The 11718-nt window shown below is 54.8% G+C and overlaps 1 protein-coding gene and 1 long non-coding RNA gene across 5 annotated transcripts in view; one reads left to right on the top strand and one right to left on the bottom strand.

The window, feature by feature from the left end:
* Inf2 (inverted formin, FH2 and WH2 domain containing) overlaps window positions 1-8360 on the bottom strand; it is a 26431-nt gene extending 18071 nt beyond the window's left edge. For all 4 annotated transcript variants that reach the window (XM_028764466.1, XM_028764467.1, XM_028764468.1 and 1 more), the window contains exon 1: window positions 8249-8360. The gene's annotated coding sequence lies outside the window, so the exon portion shown is untranslated. The remainder of the gene's footprint in view (window positions 1-8248) is intronic.
* LOC114618695 lies at window positions 7445-11437 on the top strand. The gene is made up of 3 exons (XR_003710995.1): window positions 7445-7519; window positions 9438-9580; window positions 11134-11437. It is a non-coding gene; the product is annotated as an uncharacterized LOC114618695 (long non-coding RNA).
* Window positions 11438-11718: the final 281 nt, after the last annotated feature.

Here is an 11718-nt window from a genome sequence, read left to right as displayed (position 1 = left end):
TCTCGGTCTCGGTCTCTCTCTCTCTCTCTCTCTCTCTCTCTCTCTCTCTCTCTCTCTCTCTCTCTCTCTCTCTCATCTGCAAAGTGGGTTGGCTGCAGTGGGATCCAGGTAGAGCCAGTGGTCAGAGTGAGAAGTTAGAATACCTGCCGCTGGTTTTTTGCTGTTGTTTTGGTGACAGAGCCTCATGTTCTCTAGGCTGGCCTCAAACTCATTACACAGCAAAGACCTCAAACTCCTAACCTCTTATGTGCCCCCAAAGTGCTGGGATTTCAGGTGTGTACCTCCACAGCTGGCACACAGCTGTTTTAATGGCACCCGTGGATGACTGGCCCTCCCACTTCCTGCCCTGGGGCCAAGTGTCCAACTCTGAGCCCGACCTGGTAGGGACTGAAGAGGGGCTGGATATCCTGGCCTTGCCCAAGGTGTAGGGGATGACCCAGTACAGGAAGTCAGCATCCTGGGGTAGAAGGGGTGATGTCACAGCCTGAGCTCTGGCAGACAGGGATCAGGACATGAAGACCGACCATCTCGGCTGTTTACAGGATTCCCTCAGCACTTACAGGACTGCAGGGGGCAAGGCCTTCGCAGACATGGTCCCTAGATCCAGGGGCTCAGGGCAGCTTGTCCCTTACCCATACATGTTTGCTTGTTTTTCTTTTCTTTCTTAAAAAAAAAAAAAAAAGACAGGGTATCACTATGCAGCCCTGGCTGGCCTGTGACTGGGTATCCAGGCTGACACTGAACTCACAGAGTGCTGGGATTAAAGCTGTACACTACCATGCCTAGCTTACACATGGCTTTTTGATTGTTTGTATTTTGGAACACATGGTTCTTAAGCATCACTTTTTCCACAAGCACAGGCCAGGCCTTCCACTTAGACTACTCCTGAACGCAGGGTCTCCCTTAGGGTCTATGGCGACCAGCCCAAATCTCAACACTGACAGGACTCCCAGGGGAGGATTGGGGCTGCAGGCCTCAGGGCCACTGCCTGTGAGGGTGGCTCTCAGTAATAACCCAGTGGCTGCCTCCTCCACAAGCTCTGGGCCAGCCTGGCACGGCACCTCCATCCCACCTCCATCCCACATGCCCGGGCAGCTCCTCTGACTCAGGGAGCTCCAGAGGCTTCCGCCCCTGACTAATAACCATATGGGGGCGGAGTGGGGGTGGAGGGTCAATTCCACGTTCCTCATATCCCATGCAAACAGGAAAACCAAGCAAGGCAGAGACAGCAGCCAGGAAGTCCTTCATGGGTCGCCTGGCACCCAAAGGGGTGGTGGTGGTGGTGTCCCAACACATTCAGGAACCTGAGTAAGTCACAGACGCCTCATCTCAATTTCCTTATCTCTATTTCCAGGAAAACATGGAGAATAGTTCCAGGAGCCAGAAGGCCCTGCAGCCAGCAACACTGGGCCTTGGGCTCTTAGACACACCGGGGAGTTCAGGAATCCCTTGAGAAACAGCAGCTCAGACTTTGCACCTAAGCCCTGGGGAGGCAGGCGCTGCCATTGGCACTAGGGAGCTGACAAGGCATCACAGAGGTAAGTGGCTAGGGCAGGCACAAGCCAGGTAGAGGATCCCTGGAGGGGCTGCTGCCTGGGGTGGAGAGGCAGCTCTGAGAGGGCACTCTGCCAGCACCAAAATAAGGCCTGGGGTGCTACTGGGCCTAGAGCCAGCGGGAGGTTGGGGGGAAACACAAAAGAGCGAGCTTGTCTTCCACGGGTGGGAGGGAGGAATGGCAGAAGCGGGATTCCGGAACTGGGTGGCAGGGGCTGCCACACTGTATTTTTAGATCTTCCAGGAGCCCAAATTTTCCACTGCTTGACAACCCTCGGTTTTGCAGAAGTGCACGCATTCCTGGTAGCTTCCTGGGGCTCCAGGACAGCCTGCTGTCCTGCTCTGACCCCATTACCTTTCCTCCCAGGCAGTCTCAGCTCCCAGCAGACCATCTTCCTACCAGACTGGGGACCTCAGCTGGCCTGAGGCTCAACTCAGGAAGGCGATCTATCTGCACACTTGGCCTCAAGGAAGCAAAATGTATTCACTGTCCCCATATCCACAGACATGGCATGCACATGGCCTGGTTAAGGGACTGTCCAAGCAGTACTCCAGCCTACTTCCTCTTGTCACCATGGCTCAGAATGAGAGTGTAGATCCCTGGACTTCCAATTCCCAAGGGGTTTCCTAGAGTGTGGGAGGAGAGTGAGGTTCCTGCTGGCCTCCTTTAGTATGTGGCACAGGGTACAGGTGCAGATACAGGCTCTAGAGAGGGAGTGTGTGCATGAAGGAACTGCTGGAAAGTACAGAAAGGGCTGTGGAGCTTCCACCACAGTTAACACCTGGACTGTCACCAGGACACCTGCCGGCATGGCAATAGAAAGAGTCAACAGGAAATGCCTGCTAGGGCTCAGGGGACACCCCTCTGCCCCTGCTCTCTGTGAGGAAGGCCTGCACAAAGCATCTGGTGCTGGGTATCAGTGTGTCTAGGATTCTGTGGGCAGGCTAGGGTGGTCTCAGAATGCCCTCCTCCCCTCAGGCAATGCGGAGACCGGAAGGGTGGAGGCGCCCACGGCAGGAAGCCTGCTTTCACTTCCACCAGCTCTGGGATGGTGTGGGGACTCAAGCTGTCCTAGAACTTGCAATGTCGCTAGAGGGGCCCCTTTCTCAGCCCGACTCTCCAGCTGCATAAAGTACGAGGATGAAAGGTGTACTCTGGCCGTCCGGCCCCCTCTGACATTCTTGAAGTTCTGAGGGCTGTGGTTAGGCACAGGGGGATGATGACTACAGTGGCCATCTGTGAGGGCACACCTTCTGAGCACATGGGCTAGGGAGCTCCTCCTGGGGCTGAGCCCCTTCAACAGAAGGGAGAGGAACAAGGTACACAGATCTAGGGTTCTGGGTTTGCCAGGCTCCGCAGGGAGGAAGGCAGGGTTACGGCTCTGGGTGAGTGTGCTACAGATCCCAGCTCCTAACCTCAACTTCCTTGCATCTGCAGGGCTGCACTCCGGAGTTTGTGGCCATGAGGATGGGGTGGGGGACCTCAGGCTCACCCTAGAATTCATCTGCTTGGGTTCTTTCTCTCCAAAATCTGTCATTCTTGGACAATCCCTCCTCTAACAGGCTCCATGTGCCCTCTGACTCCCCCAGATGGTTTTGTTTTGGCAAGGCCTCTCCAAGTCTGGGAAGAATAGTTGTCCCTCAGGATGCAGGTAGCAAGCATTGTATGCTAGTCTGCCCTCAGAGTCCAGCCTCATCCCTGTCCGTGCCCAGGATGGGAAAGCTGTCCTGTCCACTCACATGTCAGATCAAGTCCCCACCCTCTGCCAGTGTCCAGCTGCAAGCTCCCCCCACTCCCAGGGGCAAAGAGAACAAAGACACAGAGAGTGGGGGAGGGACATCACTTATGTCCCCTAGCACAGCCAGGGGCAGCAGCCAGCGCTCACAGAGAAGACAAGGCCGCTTCCATGTGAGAGGGCTTCACCTCTGACCTGCTGGTTCCTTAGACAACCCAGCAGACTTCCTGTTCCTGTCTTCATAGGATGGATGGCAAGCGTGTTACTGCCAGCATCACGGCTGTCAGAAAAGAATGTTGCTTTAACTGCAGTTACTGCACAGGGTCGGCTGTGCCCTGATAGTCTATCTTCTTAGCTTTGAGCTCAAGTCTCCCTGGCCCAATACAGCATTCCTCAGACACCCGGCCCCAGGGAGCCTGTCAGGCCCAACCGGGCGAGCAAGATCCTCAGCCTGGTTGAACATATTTTGTTCACAGTCCTGGCTGAGAAATGAGGACACCAAGGCTCTTGTAAGAGCCAGCCCACACTGGACTTGGGTTTTCTTGGCCAGGATGTTCACCAAGGAGTCCTAGACACTCGGTATGGATTGGCTGACCCAGCACTGTCCGCACGACAACCATCAGGCTTGTAAGTACAACGTATCTACTGCTTACCCTTCGCCCGTCTCAGAGGTGACCTCCTATCCCTCTTAGAGATAGCCCATCTCCTTGCAACCTGCTGCAGAACTCTGTAACATGCCAAGGGTCCAGCCCCTACTCCTGTCTCTACCTCCACAGCCTGAGCCCTCTGTGTGGGTGTCCCTGAGAGAGATGCCTTGTTCTCAGGCCACGTGTGGGACAGAGAGAAGCATGGGGCAGGTAGTACCTTCTCCCAGCCTAGGCCAAGTGGGAGCAGCTGTCTACCTCCCTGCTCAGGAGGCAGTGGAGCTGTGTCTGGAGCAGAAGCAAGGACACAGGGAAACCTCGGCCCAGAAGATCAGGGGCTCTGGACCAGGCAGGCAGGGAGACTGAGCCACAGAGATGTCAGTCTGCCTACAAAGTTTGGAGGCAGCCAAGCCACGCCTACCACTAGCAAGGGCCAGCTTCCTGTCAGTGCCAGGGAAGACCATGCTGGGATTGGGAGATGGTGGCGGTTGGTGGTGGTAGGTCCTGGGTAGCCTCTGCCTCCTACTGTCAGGTGTGCTAAGCAAAGATGTGTGACCCTCCCGAGCCACTAGGCCTTGGGTTGGTTGGCTTCAGTACTTGGCTTTGATATTGGTGCCATCCCTTCATGGGAATTTCCTTGGCCTCCCATCCACTAAGAGCCTTACACCCAGACTCCAGTCAGCAGGAACTCTGTCTGTCAGTACAGGCCACACATGCTGCTGGTAAGGCAGAATCCACGGAAACGCAGGACCCGTGTATATCTGGGATGCTCTGAACAAGTCCAGCTCTGCAAACACATGGAATGCTATGACAGCCCAGGCAGGGGCTGCTGCCCAGGTACTATGACTTTGCCAAGGCCTTTGCTAGGGACCAGGCTGCCCTCCTCAAGCCTGTTTGCCCTCTCAGGAGTCCTCATGCCACAGGAATTAGCCAGGAGCAGGAGACTTGAAAAGGCTACCTAGCCTCCTCTCTGGACTCTTCCATCCTCTCCTCTGTCCTGTCTGCTTCCTACAGATAGGAAAGCCATCATGAGAGTGGGACAGGGAAGCAGCCTTGGCTATCCTGTCTTCAAACAGTGGTGAAAGGCCCTGGTCTTTAGTGCACACCCTCTGTCTTGGTCGCTCTTTAGCCAACTCGACGCAAGTGCTAGAGTCATCTGGGAAGAAAATACTCAGCTGAGAAAATGCCGCCATCAGATTGTCTCTGGGAAAATGCCTCCATCAGACTGCCTCTGGGAAAGTCTACAGTGCATTTTCATGATTAGTGATGGATGTGGGTAGGCTTGGCCCTGCTTCCCCTGGGCAGGTGGTCCTGGGTACCATAAGAGAGCAGGGTGAACAAGCCATGAGAAGCAAGCCAATACATAGTCATTCTCCTGGCTTCTGCTTCAGTTCCTGACTCGAGTTCCTGTCCAGTCTTTTCTCAGTGATAGAGGCATCAGTTCCTGTCCCCACATCACCCCCCAAGACATGATATCCAGTGATATGCCACAAAAAGCCCTCTTACCCCGTACCCCCTGTTATGGAGGTGTTAAAATGAGGCCCTAATATGTGGCCTAGGAGCTGTCAGATGAAGTAAACCCTTTCCTCCTCAGCTTCTCTTTTGTTGGTTTGGGTCATGGTGTTTTATCACAGCAATAGAAACCCTAACTATGACACCCCCCTTAGCCACACCCTACTCTACCTACCAATGACCGATGAGCCCAGGCACTAGGTATCCAAGGCAGCAGGCCCTATTACAGTCACTGGAGGAGAGTGAGACTGGGGGATGAGCTTGCTTTTCACACACCCCATTTAGAGACTCAGCAGAGGCTGCCTGACCAGGAAAAGGCCTTCCACTCTCTGAGCTGCAGTGTCCCATCCTGAGACCTTGTCCTGTGGTGAGCACTTGCTCACTTAGATCAGGCTACCAGGGTGAAAGCCACCTATCAGGGTCTCATCCTAACACCTCCATAATAGGGGCTACGGGGGTAAGAGGGCTTTGTGTGGCATATCACTGGGTACAGCCTCCTGGGGGTGATGTGGGGACAGGAACTGATGCCTACAGCACAGGCATTGTAAGTGCCTCTTGTCAGAACAGACAGTAGCTCACATACTCTCCAGAGTGAGAGCCAAAGGGCCAGATGGGTCCCGTCAGCCCTTGGCTTGACTACTGTTAGCACGCAGGCCTGCTCACAGACTGTGGGAGGTGAGAAGAGCAGAGATTGGGGACAGTGCTTGAGGGATGACGGAGGTAAGCCCCAGCTGAGGACTGGTACTAATTAGCGCCTGTCCTGTTCCTTATGTAATCACACTTTAGGACAGGGCACAGGGAACATAGGCCCAGCCGGTATGTTCCCCTACCCAGTTCCTATACAGCTGGAGTTGACATGTGCTGGGTGCTAGACAGGGGGCAGTGTAAACAGATCCATGTGCAGGGTGCTGGGCAGGGGCAGTGTGAATAGATCCATGTGCTGGGTGCTGGGCAGGGGCAGCTGTGAACGGATCCTACTTTGGTTCAAGGCCCAGGCTGTCTGAACATTCTCACAAGACCTTCCTCATTTAGGTCAGGCTACCAGGGTGAAGGCCACATACTAGGGCCCCATTCTCACACCTCTAGTGATGGGGGGGTCCACCCTTCCTATCCACATCAGATGCTCCTAGGCCCATTTCCCTTACGGTCCCAGGGGTAGCCCCGTAGAGACTGACTCTGAAGCTCACTCTAGAAGAGAGAGAGATACCCTCTCCAACCACAATGTCCACTAGCCAGGGAACTGTGCACCTATTAGACACCTGCTGTGTTTAAGACAGAGGTAGAGTATATCAGTCCCCACCCTTCAGACCTCGGGAACCAACACACTAGCACCCTCACAGAGCCCAAGGACTCAGCCTACTCCAGAGAACGCCACCATCCCTGCCCAGAATGGCCCAGCAGCAGCCTGCCTGCACCCACAGGTGGCACCTTCACCCACCATCCGGCAATTCTCCTGCCTCCTCCAACAGCTTCCAGGAGCCTTAAAACTTTTCCCCTGTAACAAGTGCACTTTAATAGAAGGTGAACAGAGTCTATTTAAGGTAGGTGCTTTCAGGTCCCGGCACAAGGAGATGTGTGCAATTAGCTCCGACAGCCATCAGCACCCCCACAAAGTGAGGGGCCTCACCTGAAGGTTAACCCCTCGATGCTCAGGAGCTGAACCCTTGCTAACAGCCTGCTTAGGTACGTCTGCCTGGTAGAGGAGGCAAGCTTAGAGAGCACAGGGAAAGGGTAGGAAGGCAGAGCCAGGCAGGGCTAACTCCTACCTGGCCCCAGGGGAACCTGGCTAGGTCAACTTGAACAGTTGCTCCCGCTCCGGAGTCAATGGGATGGGACAGGGGAAGCCTTAGTCTCCAGCCTTAGAACAAACACCCGGTTTTTTTTTTTTTTTTGTTTTTTTTGTTTTTTTTTTTTTTTTTTTGCTATAGGGGGCTGCTACAGGGTCTGCTTCCCAAATGCTCCCTGCCCTAGGTGACACCCTGAAGGAATCCAGTCTGAGCCACTCTCTCCTCATCCTTCAAATTTAGGTGAAGAAACTGAGTCCCAGAGAAGGCAAATGCCACATGAAGACCGGTAAGGAGGGACTTCCCAACTCTAGCTGGGTGTGCAAGCGTTAGAGTGGGTGCACTGACCTGGAGCCCAAGACAGGATCAGGGTCATTTTTGCCACTGACTCCTGGTGTGTCCAACCTGTCACCATGTGCCATGGGGCCCCGAGCGGTTAGAAGCCTGGACACACAGGTTCATAGACCCCTCTCCACCCCAGGGTCCTCTAGGGAGTCCACCAAGCATAGTTGGTGGCCACTCAGCTTTCCTACTGAGGTCTCCTTCATTCCCGGCGTCCTTGCCCAGGATGGGGGTTGACAGAGGTTGCCATAAGAAACAGAGCCGTGTCAGTCCCTCAGATCTGCCAGTGATGTGCAAGGGCCTGCCTTAGCCCACCGGCGGGCATCTTTAGAAGCTAGCTAGCCGGCAGGGCGGGGCCGTAAGCTCGCACTGTGCTACCCGGGAGGCGGACCTCAAGTTGAAGTTTATTTTCTCAACTGTGGCTGATTCATGGTCAGGATGTGGTAGCCGCAAGGTGGGGGAACTCCTCCAGTTCCGACCCCGGGCAAACACCCTGCGAGCAGTGAGCAGCATCTCCGTGTCAGCCCGTAATCGAGGGCCAAGAGCGTGGGACCAGGCTCTTGGCCACCTTGGTGCACACGCGGCAGTCCGCTCCTCAACCCCAACCATTTCCCTCACTGCCCCCAGACTCGGTTTCCCTCTGGGTTCCAGGCTACCGCGAAGCCGCAAGACTTACCGGGTGGGGGCACAGCCGAGAGGTGGTGCACAGGGTGCTGTGTCCCGGCGCCGGAGCGTCTGGGGTTGCGGGCGGCGGCCTCCCGGCTGCTTTCCGCACAGTCTAACCGCGCTCGCGGGCCGGGCGGGGCTGGAGGGAGGAAGGGGAGGTGCGGCCCCACCCGGCGGCGGCCACGTGGGGGGCGGTGCTGCCCGGGGCGGGGCGGGGTGGGGTCTCCAAGGAGGCCCTGCCCACTGGCTTCTCTGCAAGGGCGGAGGGATGAAAAGGAGTGGGACATTCCAGGGCTCGTCCCTTTTGGCTCTGACTTCACTGTCAGTCCCCACCCAGGCTCCCTAGCACGTTCCTTGTCTGTCCCCTACGCTGGCCATCAGGTGGACTCACGAGTTAGTCAGGTTCGTCGCTACCTCTGGTCCCACTCTGCCTCCCACACGGGAGCCCGGCTCTTGGCTGCTGATCTTCGATGTCCCTACCATCATCCTTCCTTCACGGGAGATAGCTCTTGCCAGTTTCTAGCTCTGTCCCGAGGACCTCCTGAAGTGCTCTCCCCGGACTGAGCCTGGGCTGTGCGCCCACGGAGCAGTTCCTCCAGCTTGAAGTAGTACCTCTAAAAGGTTTACGAACATGAATAAAGGGTATCTACGTCCTTATGCCTTGAATCTCCCAAGCGAGTGGAGGGCATGTAGCATAGGCAAAGGGAAGGGTTCTGGATTTCCTGTAGCCATTTCTATCCTGGATACAATATCATGCTTGGAGGTGTTTATGTGCTCCCCTGCCACGAGATTAAAGCCCACCCTTGGTTGCCTGTACATGTCGATCTCAGTATTCTGTGCCCCCTGCTTGGCCCGATCATCTCAAGCCCAGGGGCAAAAGCAACCTTTAATAGCTAGCCAGTGCTGGGATGGCCCGAGTGCTGGGTGCTGTACCGCCGAGACAGGTGCTGACTGGCTCCTGGACACTGCCCAGCTGGGATGTAAGTCTTGGCTGTTCCTGTAGCAGGACTCAGCTGTTCTTAGAATGCACAAACCTTGCAGTCCCACTAACCCTCAGCACGGAGACCTTCTGTCTGAGCGGCAATTCTGGTTACCCAACATCACCTAGGTCTGGCACCTTCCGGGAAGGGGTCAAAAAGGTTAACTCACCTCTGTCCTGGGCAGCCTTTGGTCAGATGGTGTGTTTATTTACCCAAAAGGAGGAATGTGACTACAGCTCCAACCTGGAGGACTGCTGGCCTCAGTCTGACCACCATCTCTCATTCCGCTGAGCCCCTCCATGAAACTGCATTAAGGAAACTGTGTCATCTTTTCAGGATCTTCTGCAGTGGCCATGAGGGAGGTAGGGGCACATTGGAATTATACCTCAGGGTCAGGCCAGGCAATGAGAGGCCCGAGCAGGGCAGAGTAGCTAGTTGGTAGCTGGGGTCAGAGGTCAGAGATCTGGCAGTTTGTGGCTCTGTATGCTGGAGGAGTGGGGTTTTTCCCTTGAACCTCAGCTTGGGCTCTCTGTGGCCACAGCAGTGACGTTTCTGCTCCAGGAACATCACCTGCCAGGGTGCTGCTGTTCTCGGGTTCTTCCCATTTCCTTTTTTGCTTGTTTTGTGAGTTGTTGTATTACATAGCTTAGAAATATTGATTCTCCTGTCCCAGCCCTTGGAAAGTAATAGGATTGCAGGCATGTGACACCATATTCTCTCTCCTCTCTGTCTGTCTCTGTGTCTCTCTGTCTCTGTCTGTCTCTCTCTGTCTCTGTCTCTCTGTCCTGCCTGTCTCTTTCTCTCTGTGTGTCTCTCCGTCTCCCTATGTCTCTGTGTCTGTCTCTGCCTCTCTGTCTCTTTCTGTGTGTGTCTCTCTGTATCTCTCTGTATCTGTCTGCCTCTCTGTCTCTTTCTCTGTGTGTGTGTCTCTCTCTGTATCTCTTTGTCTCTGTGTCATCTGTGTCTCTCTCTGCCTCTCTGTCTCTTTCTCTCTCTGTGTGTCTCTCTGTATCTCTCTGTCTCTGTCTCTGTCTCTGTGTCTGTCTCTGTCTGCCTCTCGGTCTCTTTCTCTGTGTGTGTCTCTCTGTGTGTGTCTCTCTCTCCTCTCCACTGGCATCCTCTGGTGTATTACCAAAGCGGCCTCGGACATGTGCTTTCTCTGACCATACCCAGCACACTGGGCCGAACTCCTTTAGGAGTTCCTTCCTAGTAACCATAGCGGCACACATCCTGGAGGGTGAGTCTGTCCTCGCAGCTGGAAGTGCACACATGGCTCCTCACAGCTCAACACTAGATGCCTACAGACACACAGGTCTGTGCCAGCCACCCATGCCCCGTGCTGACTGCATGCTCAGGCAGAGGCCCACGCACCTGCCCACACTGAGAGTGTGCCCCATGTGGACATGTTGGGGCCACCACCTGAGGAGAGCTCACTACTGCCTCATCAGGAGCCAGGCTGTGATCAGAGCAAGGCGGAGCAGCACTGGCACTGCCAGCCTGAACTTCACTGGGAACAAAGCAAGCAGGCGTGGGTGTTTCCAAAGAGAAGTCTTCCAGCCAGGTGGAACGGTTGGCCTGGTGTGCAAAGCCCAGACAAACAGCAGGTACACCAGGCAGAGTGGGTACTTCAGCTCGGACCCCAAGAAGCAGCAGACTTGGTTTCATTCCTCTGTCATCTGGATTGCCTTTTATCTTTGTTTGTTTTTTTTTTGTTTTTTTCCGAGACAGGGTTTTTCTGTATAGCCCTGGCTGTCCTGGAGCTCACACTGTAGACCAGGCTGGCCTCGAACTCAGAAATCCACCTGCCTCTGCCTCCCAAGTGCTGGGATTAAAGGTGTGTGCCACCACTGCCTGGCGCCTTTTATCTTTTGTCCTTGGAGACTGTTTCTTTTCTCTTCCTCCTGGGTTCCCTGAGACTCCTTCTGATGGTGTTATAGAAGAAGTAGAAGCACGTCCACACACCACTCATCTACCCACCGACCTTGAACTGGGGTCTGACGAAGACAAGAGCAGTCCAGTTGCCTTGGCATTAGTGAGGAGGCCTTCATTGGTTCTACTCACACCTGACTATGAGCTGTGCTGTGGAGCCCTCGGAGGCCTCCGTGCCCCTCACAGCATCCCTTTGCATCCCCCCTTTCTCCCGTGTATCTCCATGAATGCTCTGAAAATCCCTAAGCTCTCACTTGCCTGCGGGAGGTAGACACTGGAGAGGACCCATCTCTGACCCAAGGAGGGGTCAGGTTGGAGCAAGGACTAAGCATTTGCTTTGAAAAGGGACAGCGGGCAGGTTGGCTGGCCAAGGACTTAGGTCACATGAGGACTCTATCCTGTCGGTTTGGATATTGCACAAGACATCAGAGCATTATCTCAGATCTGCAGATTCTGTGTTCGTGAATATGCCTACTCACTGAAGTTTATCTACAGCCCTAAGATCAATACTGGATGTACATTTGCAGTCGTCCACAGGCAGGTACTCATTGAGAAAGTCGGGCTCACCAAT

Source organism: Grammomys surdaster, unplaced genomic scaffold, assembly GCF_004785775.1.
Source record: "Grammomys surdaster isolate TR1022 unplaced genomic scaffold, NIH_TR_1.0 144, whole genome shotgun sequence".
Classification (NCBI taxonomy): Eukaryota; Metazoa; Chordata; class Mammalia; order Rodentia; family Muridae; genus Grammomys; species Grammomys surdaster.
Note: the sequence above shows the minus strand (reverse complement) of the source record. Positions and strands in the feature narration are given on the sequence as shown.